Source organism: Phaethon aethereus, assembly GCF_964289735.1.
Source record: "Phaethon aethereus genome assembly, chromosome: 2".
Taxonomy (NCBI): Eukaryota; Metazoa; Chordata; class Aves; order Phaethontiformes; family Phaethontidae; genus Phaethon; species Phaethon aethereus.
In genome coordinates this window covers 35912441-35924801 of record NC_138582.1, presented here as the reverse complement: position 1 = coordinate 35924801, position 12361 = coordinate 35912441, and positions in this window count along the sequence as shown.

Here is a 12361-nt window from a genome sequence, read left to right as displayed (position 1 = left end):
ATCATATTGGTGATATAAAAAGAAAGATCAGAGTTTGAATTCTTCACATCAGTTATTCTTTTTCTCCAGTAAGATAGCTGTGTGGGAGGACCAGGCTCCACAGTGTATGAAACATAGCAGCCCCTCTCCATCTGTCCATAATCTGATCCCTCAGAGAACATCAGCAACTGATCTGTGGCTCTTCAGACATTTCTGGTTAGTGATACTTCTGTATCTGACAGGACCATAACTAGACAAGTATATTGTCTTAAAATGTGTCCATGTTTTGAAAGAACAACAGTTGTAATATTCTACTAACTTCTATTCTAACAGTTACAACATAAATGGTTTTCCTTTTGGTTTCAAAGGGGCTTGGACTTGGACAGTGTTTAATCAGTCAAGCACTTTGGCTGAGTAAAATCCAGTGCTGTTCTGGGAGTGAAACAGAGCCTCTTTGCATCATATATGTACATGTTGAAAGAATTCAGCGAGACAGAACTACTAGGTGGGTCACTAGCCCTCAGCCAGCCCAGTTTTTGACAAAGATGCATGGGACAAATACATCTTTGTTCTGCCTAAGAAGTCTTTACTCTAGAGGTAGAGAGAGCACAGTTAAAACAGTGCATCTAGCCATTTTCAGTATATTTTTTTTTTTAATACACGATAGGAAGCAGAGGATAAGCAAAAGTTCAGGTTAAGCCGTGGAGCCTACAACAGTAGGTCTAACAATAAATGACTATGCACTTTGGAACTTGCAACTTGTATGTTGTATGGTACACTTTCCAAACAGGACTAGACATTGTTAATTAATTTATAATTCTGTAATTCAGCTGAAGTTATTATAACGGGTATATATGTTATCGTATCTGTTACTTTTTAAGTTGCTACAAATACCTTAATTTTGTGGAATATTTTTGTTTTCTGTGGATATAGAAAACTTTGCTTTTAACAAACAGGTATGCAGGTTTTTTCACAACATCCCATAATGGTGCTAGGGATTAACTATTGTAATCACACTGTAATTAACAGCAGCAAAAAATTATCTGGGTATAAGCTATTTCATATGAGCAGCTCCTGACAAAACCAGCCACAAGCACTCAAGCATTAGCTGAATATTTTTCATTGAACTGAGAGGATTACAGCTCATCAGATATTTGATTACCACATGAAATGTGTCCTTCCACTTTATTTAATAAGTAAGTAGTTTACTGAAGCCCTTTCTGTATTACCTATTTGAATCTCCTCAATTTCTATCATCTTTTTTCTCTTGAGTTGGGTAATGACAATGCCAGTAAAGCTCTGCTTTGACTGCCAGTGTCAATGCTGCCCAACTGATTACCTGACACCAAGTGCTGCTAGAAGAAAAGTACTGAAATGTTCAGAAGACTTCAGATGTTTTTGGCAGTATATCTGTTCAGATACACGCTGAGGAAAATTCTTGATGAGTTCAAGATTATGCTGAGGCAAACTACCCCCAACTGCTGTTTGGCTAGCCTTGAAGATGTGTACTACTTCCTTCCGAGCAGAGTGGTGTGCCTTTAAAGACAGAGAAATTAGCTCAGTCTTTTGTTCTGTTCTAACTATAAAATTAGAAAAGTTTATACACACTAAAATAAGGCTAAAAATATTTTTGTCAAAATACAGTGAGAGGCGTAAGAGTAAAAATGATGTAATTGATATAATTAATTATTGAGTGCAGCTGTTTATAATATCTGCCTGTGATTTTTTGCCTCACTTAAACATCTAAGATGATGGGTAGCAATTGATACCTTTTGGTGCTAACCTATATGTTCTGGTGCTGACGTTATACATTATTTTTGTGGAAGATGAGGTTTACTTCCAATATTACCATATACACTCCAGTGTTTGTGAGATCTTTTTCAGCTAAGCATATCACTTACTACCACTAGGCCAGATTTGCTTTCAAAGTTCCTATTCATGGCTGTTTCAGGCTCTAATGAGGGTTTTGCATGCATCGGAGAGGAAAACGTATTCCTGTTCAAAACCAAACCAAACAGCACCCTCCCCTCATCGCAACAATGAGGTGCCTGTGGAACAAATTATGGGGAGAGTAAGATGTATGACAGTCATGACTTCAGATTGTTGCTGAGCAGGCTTTAGTGATACCAAATGCTCTCTTTGGGGTAATAAATGACTTCAGAAAATATAGGCTTGACCTTGCACACTTATCCTTGGGAAGCTGTGTGTTCCTCTTCTCTGAGATCAGTTTGTTCCCTTCTGAATTCGACACAGGTTGGATCAGGCTTAAGTGAAAACCATGGGAGGTTTAACATAAGTTTTGCAGGAGTGAGAAATTTGGATTCCATGAGAGATTTACAGAGAGCAAAATTAGACTTCATGTGCTATCCCCTACCAACACTGGGAACTATCATGGGACTCTGAAAGAGGAAGCGTCCCAGAGGAAGTGTGTTCTATACCACAGCTGGGACTTACCAGAAAGAATATATCTGTATCTATATCCATATCTATGTCTATAGTTAGATAGACAGATACATAAACAGATATATCTCTTTGTATATGGTCTTCAGGGATCAGGTTGCAAGCATGGATGCCCTCTTGTGGTTGAGAATGCCGATATATTGGTTTCATATTTATAGGAATCCAAACAAGTTTAGGATTTTTTAAAAAGCAGCACATGCAAATTTAGGTTTTTTCCTTTAAAAATTTTGGCCTTGATTTTAAAGACACGTGACTTTGTCCGTTTTCTTTGAGAAATGAGGTCTATTGCATAACTCCACCATTGCTTATTTTTATGTGATTGGTAAGTACAGAACTCAATCACAATTGCATTGGCTGTCGGTTACTTTATCATACAAAGTTTTATGAGTACGAGGTAAAACAGAGTTATTCAGATGTCAGAAGAATTTTCAGAGGCATTAAATCAGATATAGTTATTAAAAAGCAGGGGATGGAAAGCCTCATTACTCAGATACTAAACGATCCTTAATAAAATAAGTTTTAAAGCCCCAAATTGCTGTTGAAATTTGCCCATTATTGCTAAGTTTTCAAGACAAAAGTGTTGCTTTCCTAATCTAGAATGAAATGATCTCATAGAATCCAAGCACACAGCATTTTTATGATACTTTTTAAAACTATGCAAAATAGAAAATTTGTATGCTTTTGTTGCCAGATCATAATTGGTCTGATGGTCTCAAAGTGCACAGACCTTCCCGTTTGGATTCATAAGGAGAACATTAAACTTCTGTCAATAGTAACCTGAAATAACCACAACCTTCTCAAACTGCTTTCTTTCAATAGAAAATAAATCGAAAATCAAGAAAAAAAGATAGCAGCAAGCCATCTTGTTAATTCAACAGGTGGTCAATAGTGCATCTTGTTAATTAAAAAAAAAAAGAATTACGATAATTTCAAGACTTTGTTGCTGCTTAACCTTCATTTACCGAGCCTCCCTCGGGATATAGTTATTTTCTGTTAGAGAAGAGCTTTTTCTCATGTTACAAGGCAATGCATTTTTAAGTTCACGCAAGTTAATGGAACCGACATAAAATTTTGATAGTTACCCCCAGTCTGCTGAGCTCCCCTGAGCGTGAAGTGTAAGAAAACCAGACTGAAATGGTTGCGATTCAGTATTATCTCCTTGCCTTCTGCCAAAAAAAAAAAAAAAAAAAAATCAACAGTGGAAAAAGATTTTATGATTCCTCCAGCTTTTGGCACCTTATCATTTGGCAATCAGGTTGTAAATTCTTTACAAATCCCTTATACTGACAATCCATATAAATGATGCTTGGGGGCTTTTTGGCCAGCGGGAGAAGAGAGGGAATATCCCTCAGGTGATATGTTTAGCTCACAAGAACAATCATTATTCAAATCACTGGGCTGTTTGTCATGCTGCAAACTCACTACAGCTTCAACACATCATCATGTAAGTCAGGAAGTATCTTACATACAATATTTAAGGTAATAAACTTGTTCTTTAATAGTGAATGGTAATATTGGAATCTAATACCTCCAAGGAGTTAAATATCTTTGTTTCATGTAGGGTGCTCTTACATAATTGAAATGGTGCTTAAAGGCAGGGTTCACTTAAGAAGCAAACTATCTACAGTTGCTTTTTTCCATATGCGATAAGGAAAGTTTTTTCTGAAGATTGAAGGTGTTGAGGATTGGAAGACTATGACATTTCTACACTTTCTATCTGAACCCAAGCCAAAAAAATGTTCAGTGTTTATACAGTGAAATGTCCTTTTCCCTCCTCTCATTATATATTTTCATCATTTCTTATTTAGATTTTTTTGATAATAGTGTGGGTGGGGTTGTCTCTGGTTTTTCAGAGAAGAAAGCTTGTTGTGTAACACATGTCTTGCAGTGAGCTTATCAATATAACATTTCTTTCATATTGTCATATGATGCTATATATATGTTATACCTGAGATATAAATTTGTATCCCTGTTTCAACTTCTAATGCTATGAAACTATAAAGAAATGTACATCATTTTGATCTATTTTGTAACATCTATGCATTTAAATAAATAAGTAAAATTATCATTATTTACACTTAATGTTCTCTTGAGGCATCTTTTGTTGGTTTTTTTGTTGATTTGTTCCCTGAAGAAGGCAAGTTTCATGGAGATAGTAAAGGACATATCTAACCTGAATTTAAATTCAGTTTGAGTATATAGAAGTGCATATGCTTTACACCTGAGCTCCATTGTAGGTTTGAAACCTGTCTTTATGTATCCACCTATATGGATAGGAGCCTATCTTTCAGTATTGAGAGCCTGAACTCTTCATCAAAACTAGTGGTCAGGGGATATTCTCTTATGTGCCTCTGGCTAAGAAGAAAAATCTGAACTGTGACCAAAGGAGATACCCACAGACAATCAGAGGTACCACTGTCAATTTGGCCAAGTTCTCTTCCATGGAAGGAACCATACTGCAGTCAGAATAAGAGTGATTCTTCAGAATCTGAGTAATTCTTCTTCCTACTAAGGTGGTACCAAAGCTGTAAAAGCTACATTTGAAAACAAAACCTGAGAAATATATATTTAAAAGAAAAGAAGGAAGCTATACCATGAGGACAAAGGAACACACAGGGAGGAAGAGAAGACAATTTTAAAATATTAAGAATTGGCATCACAAAAGCTATTCAAACTCTGTGAAAATCCTTGTTTCTCCTTGTTCATCCTTCACAAGCTGGACACAACAAAAAACATTTTTCTTATAATTCAGCATGACACAAAGTTATTTTACACATAATTAATTTAGAGATTCAGCTGGGAAGACACAATCTCACAGAAAATTGGAAAGAATAAAAGTAGGAGCAGATTCTTTCAGAATGCCACAATGCATTTTCTCTTTTTTGTTTAATGATATACTTTTTTCATCACAACCATTTGTGATGTAGAAGTTCACTGAAATTTGGGGTTAATGTTGTGTGTAATAATATTAACGTACACATAATATGTGTAAAACTTGAAATCAGTTGCAGAGTCCACAGTTCAGACATAGCATGAGGTGTTCAAAACTGTGACTTCAACAGGAGGAACTGTTGTCAGGAGGCAGCAAGTCCACGTGTTATAGTAGTACCATGGTTTGGAGTGCCTTTATGTTATTGCAGAGTTTACTGCCAGTCAGAGAACCTCTCACGTAAACTAGGAGATTCAGTTTTGTTTATTTTTTTGAGAAAATCTCTACCATGTCAACAGCATATATGTCCACAGGGTGACAACCCCATATATCCACAGACAGTCAGTGTGGCATCCCAGCCATTTACAACCTAGGAGAGAGGCAGAAAGTTTCCTTCTCATGAAATCACACAGAGCCTGAGAGCCCAGTTACACCAAGTTTTTGGGTTTGTCTTAATCTCTAATTCTCCAAGTCCACAGTGACTTTGACATCAGAGAAATTAATTTTATATTCTTTGACTTTTTTTTCTGTTTGTTTTCTTTTATGTAACACAATAACCTGAAAATTACTTGGTCACCCAGGCAAATTTTTTCTGTGTCTTTAACTCAGTCCTTTATGTTTGACTGAGGGACCATTGTAGTAGTCGCATTCCTTACACATATGACAGGTCTTTACAGCAACATCATGAAAATATGTAATGGAAAATAACATAAAGAGTTTTCCTTAACAGATAATAAAGATTGAGAATATATTTTCTCAACTTGGCAGTGTTTGTGACTTTTTTTTACTTTCTGCGGGATTTCATCCTATGCTTTAGCTCCCTTTTCATCTGAGGCAAGACAGGTTTATTTGATTTTGTCTGTGAAATCTCACAGTGGACTTGCTCCACTGCATTTTTTCTCAAAAGGTTTGAAAGCATGTCTGATGTCTGTAAGACCCAAACTCTCTGAGGTCTTGCTCAATCTGCAGTCCATACATCTGCAGCTACAGCCTTAGAGTGCTGTTTTGCACTCTTTTGTAGACATTAGCAACAGTGAGGTGATGGTAGTTTCAACCAACAAGAACTTTGGATAATGTGGAAGATTTTTCCACCCAGATCATATCCAATGTCTCCTCTGTAACCGAATGTATTGAAATTCACTTTTATTAGCAGCTGTGGCAGATGAGTCTACACTTGACTGTACCGAATGTAGAACAGAGCACAGAGAAGGATGTGCTAATATTCATGTAGGAGGTGAAGCATATTGGCATTATTTAAGTACCATTTTGTCTTCTCTAAACTTTTAATATACCTGTGTCAGTTTAGGCACTCTAGGACCCTTGGCTTGCTGCTTGAAGTTGGATTTAATTTAGGCACCATTTTCTCTGCATAATTTCCTTCATTTACTTTAGGGAGTTAGTAAATAGGACCCCCTGGGAAACTGCCCTCAGGGACAAGGGAGCAGAACAGAGCTAGCAGATCTTTAAAGATGCTTTCCATAGAATACAAGAGCTCTCGATCCCCAGGTGTAAAAAATCAGGAAAGGAAGGCAAGAGACCAGCATGGCTGAGTCGAGACCTGCTGGTCAAACTAAAGGACAAGAAGGAAATGCACAGGCAGAGGAAGCAGGGACAAGTATCCTGGGATGAATACAGGGATGCTGCCTAGTTGTGTAGGGATGGGGTCAGGAGGGCCAAGGCGTGGTTGGAGCTGAACTTGGCAAGGGAAGCAAAGAATAATTGGCAGGGCTTCTCTAGGTATGTCAGCCAGAAAAGGAAGGTCAAAGGAAGCGTACTCCCCTTGATGAGCATGACTGGCAAACTGGTAACAATGGATGAGGAGAAGGCTGAAGTACTCAACGACTTCTGCCTCAGTCTTCACTGGCAGTCACTCTTCCCACACCTCTTGAGGGGATGGACTTCAAGTTGGGGACCTGGAGGAGCAAAGTTCCTCCCACTGAGGATGCTGGGAACTACTGACCTGTCAGCCTCACCTCTGTGCCTGAGAAGATCATGGAACAGATCCTCCTAGAAGCTATGATAAGGCACATGGAGGACAGGGAGGTGATTCGAGACAGCCAACATGGCTTCACCAAGGGCAAGTCCTGCCTGACCAACTTAGTGGCCTTTTAGGACGGAGTGACTACATCAGTGGACAAGGGAAGAGCTACTGATGTCATCTATCTGGACTTTTGTAAGGCCTTTGACACGTTCCCCCACAACATCCTTCTCTCTCAATTGGAGAAAGATGGATTTGATGGGTCGACTGTTGGGTGGATGAGGAATTGGTTGGATGGTTGCACCCAGAGGGTAGTGGTCAATGGCTCAATGTCCAGATGGAGAACAGTGGTGAGTGGTGTCCCTCAGGCGTCTGTATTGGGACCAGTACTCCTTAGTATCTTCATCAATGACATAGTGCAATCAAGTGCACCTTCAGCAGGTGAGTTTGCATATGACACCAAGCTGAGAGATGTGGTTGACACACCTGAGGGAGGGGATGCCATCCAGGAGGACCTGGACAAGCTTAAGGAATGGGCCCCTGTGAGCCTCATGAGGTTCAACAAGGCCAAGCGCAGTGTCCTGCACCTGGGTCGGGGCAACCCCTGGTATCAGTACAGGCTGAGAGATGAAGGGATTGAGAGCAGCCCTGCCAAGAAGGACTTAGGGGTACTGGTGGATGAAAAGCTGGACATGAGCTGGCAATGTGTGCTCACAGCCCAGAAGGCCAACCACATCCTGGGATGCACCAAAAGCAGCATGACCTGCTTGGTCAAGGGAGGGGATTCTGCCCCTCTACTCTGCTCTCATGACACCCCACCTGGAGTCCTGCATCCAGCTCTTGAGCCCTCAGCACAGGAAAGACATGGACCTGTTGGAGAGGGTCCAGAGGAGGGGCACAAAACTGATCCAAGGGCTGGAACCACTCTCCTATGAGGAGAGGCTGAGAGAGTGGAGGTTGTTCAGCCTGGAGAAGAGAAGGCTCTGGGGAGACCTTATTGCAGCCTTCCAGTACTTAAAGGGGGCTTATAAGAAAGATGGGGACAGACTTTAGCAGGGCCTGTGCGACAGGACAAGAGGGCAGATTTAGACTAGATATAAGGAAGAAATTTTTCACAATGAGGGTGGTGAGACACTGTCACAGGATGCCCAGAGAGGTGGTAGGTGCCCCATCCCTGCCAACATTCAAGGTCAGGTTGGACTGTTCTCTGAGCAACCTGATGTAGTTGAAGATGTCCATGGCCATTGCAAGGGGGTTGGACTAGATGACCTTTAAAGGTTCCTTCCACCGCAAACTGTCCTACGATTCTATGATTCTTCAAAAAGTCTTTGTATTTCCTCCTTGTTTGCTGGATCAGATGTGTTGATAAATTCTTCATATTTACTGTGACCTACCTGCAGATTTTGCCATTCTCCCCACGTTCTCTATTTTTATTACACAGAATTTGTGTTTTTACTTTTTTAGCTTTTCTGAAAATCTCCAGCTCTTTCCATAGCTATATGAGCTTCTAGTCATCCCCCTTTTCACTCCTCGCTAGTAGAAAGTGTACTTTCTGTTTAGTATGCTGTATACCACCACCATTTTTTATTTTCCAGTCAAAAGCATATGTGCCAAACATAACTGAGATGGCAGTCTGCAAAAAAACAGTGTCTCCCTATGGGTGTGTTGAATGTGCACAGACATGTGGTCTTTTTTCCGAAGGGCAGTGCCAGAATCCTACTGATATATCAGACATGGAAAAATATTTGTCATTACCCATCTCCTGAAGGTTTTTTCCCCTTGCAGGTAGTGGAAAATATTCCTCTTTTACATATCCGTTTGATTATTTTTGGTATGTCCATAGGGAAAAATGAGCACACTGTTTTTTAGCAAGTGTATCTATTTTATCCATTCTTCTAAGCACATATATATATTCCCATTTTGGAACTATATTCCAAAATGTAATGCCTAGGAATAGTATAGATCAGTGAGCTGGGGGCAAGGGATGCTCCAAGAGTGGCTGAAAAATGGAAGATGTCTTTGGCAGTCACAGAATACTTTTATTTCCTTGCTGAACAAGGCCACACAAGCCCTGCAGCTGGACCTCATGATGATGTTGCAACATTTACATCTCGAGAGTCTTTTTTGCTTCCTTTCCACAGCCATACCATGAAATCTTCACACCAAAGTAGCCTTGATGTTTTTATGATGAAGTTCCAGCAAAAGGTCTGAATGTAATACCTTTCAAACTGTATCATAATTCTAGAGCCATCTGTTTCACTATCTAGTGAAACTAGACCCTATCTAGTACCTTTGGAAATTCAGTTTATGGTGAAGGCACTTATCATGGGTACCCAGATTGTGGCACAGCCTGGCTGGATGATGCACAGTAGTGAAAGATCCTCCACTCCTTGAAGAGAGTGTCAAATTCCTCACCTGTTTTGCTTCTCTTCTTTCCAAAGCATGAACTTTCTTCATCAGACAATGGAGTGACATGTTTTTAATAAAAAAATACATGTTTTTTACCCAGCTTCTATTAAAATATCTATAATTTCCATTATTTATTCACCCAGGCATGTAATTGATCTACTATTCATCAGGTTGAATGAGGCTCTGAGCAACCCGATCTAGTTGATGATGTCCCTGCTCACTGCAGGGGAGTTGGACTAGATGACCTTTAAAGGTTCCTTCTAAAACAAAGATTCTATGATTCTCTGATTCTATCTTGTGGGAATAAGCTCAACCTGAATTGTATCCACTTATCTTCTGTTACTCTTACTCTGACAAAGTTGTGAAGAATGTTTCATGAAAAATCAAAGCTAGTATTTTTTTATTATTTTTCCTTTTGTTTGTATCCATTTATTATTTTTCCATGTAAAAAAAAAAAGTTTAACTACAGTCTGCAATCTTTTATATGTATATATATATATTTTCACCTTTGCTGGCTCTTTTCAGATTTTTATTTCTCCATACAAGTTATTTTAATTTTTTTTACCTTTATGCCACTCTTTTCTTCAGGTGTTTCCCAGAGGTGTATGGTGATCAGTACAGCTTTTAATGCGGATAATACCTCTCTCTCTCAACCAGGTAGGTTACCTACTTGCCCTCAGACATCATCTCTCTTTTGTGTTGTCTTTACAGCCTGTCACTCATGCTCTGTGGATGCTGATGTCATTGGATCATCTTCATATTTGATAGCTTTGAGTGCTGCTTGCAAGAGATCACTTCTTTCCTTTTTCTTCTCCTGAGTTGGTATCTTAGTGTCTGTGGATGCTAATAACAGCTTCACAGAGCCTGACATAGTGGTACTTTCTGGGAAACTCGTCTCTCAAACACTGCCATTTAGGTACAGGCACTGCTATATAGCCATATAGCTATGGAGTCAAACAACAACCCTTTGAAGTCAATGAAAGTTTTGTTCATTCCATTGGAGATAGAATTTCTCCTCTGCTAAGCTGAGGACTTCTGCTTTTCCAGACCTTTTTAAGTAGTATCACTTTACCTCAGCTAAAGAGAGAAGGAAATTTAAAGATACCTGCAAGCTCTATCCGCTTCTCCAAAAGGTGTATAAACATATAATAGAGAGAGAGGGGTTACAAAAAGGAGAAAAGGCATCAGAAGGAGCAAAATGCCAGCTGAATGAAACTAAGCAAATGGAAAATAGAATTTTAACTTTGAGTCTTTGGAAATATCTACTTTAGCACATGCTACTTATTCAAGTTTTTGTGCAATGAAGACATCACAATGTGGAGCTCATTTTAAATGCAAAGACTTTTATTTCTGACAGCTGCATTTACCAATGAAACAGGGCCAATAAAAGTCTCTAAACTGAAAAGGACAAAAAAAGTAAAATAGCTGATTTGTGTAAAAAATTAACTGCATTAAGGGTCTTTTTTTAAAGATAAACAATGTTGTATACTGAAAACCTTTTGCTCCTGACTGGTCGTATAAGAAATGAGTTTCTACTCAAAATTCCTACAATGAAATTTTATTTGTTCAATATATTTTCTCCAAGCACCTTTTAACTTTCATCACTTTTAAAATATTTTCTTCCACCTCAACTAGTGTTATGGTATATCCTTGTCAATGATATCCTTGTCAATGTTAAAACAGTTTTTTGAAGCCTTCTCTAATCAGAAAATACTTGTTCTTAAAATTCCAAACATGTTTTACTATTTATTGTCATATAAATTATATGTTTTCAAAACAATATAAATTTAATTAGTTTTAATTAGTTTAATTAGTTTTAACTGGTAGTTCAAAATGTTACTTGTATAATACGTATTTCGAGACTTGCTCACCATTATATTACTGGAAATCTTATTCCTCCTCACAAAGAGTGAGAGGTATTAAAACAATAGTCCATGCACCGCATGGTAGAGCACCTGGGTAGAAAAGACAAGATCCCAAAAATTCACTTGCTTATTTAAAGATCTACTTAGACAGAATATAAGTTCCTAAATCAAAGAAAGTGATAAATAATCCTTTCTGCCTACCAACAATGTCTGCATATGCTGGTGTAGAAGCAGAGCCTGTTCACTTCTTTTCAATGGTGAAAGCAAAACTGAATTTTGACATCCCAAACATGAAAAGCTGGAATCTTCTTCCCAGGAAGAAAGAGAGGGCTCAGAGGAGCTACAGAGCATGGAGTTTGCTCTTTCTGCTGTCTGGGAAGAAGAGACTAAAATGGTAGCAGTAAGTGCTGCTTCTATAAATGTTTAGTTTTTCCCATACTGTTTATTTGTTAGATAACCCACATGCAAAGCAGGAGCCTTAGAGTTAGTTTCTTCCTCATCCTGAGGGGATTCAACCCCACTCTCACACTTTCAGTAGACTCCCAGATGAAACAGTTTACATGTGCAGAACACCTCAGGCAAGCAATGAGAAGCCACTGCTGCACAGCCAAGTATGCAAGAGTTGTGCAAGAGGCCCAAGGGAAAACGAAAGTGGTGGTTTGGACATCTAATTAGAAGAGTTACAAATCCCAGCACCTCCTCTCGGGACTATGGCTGCTGTAGACAGTGATTTTGACACGC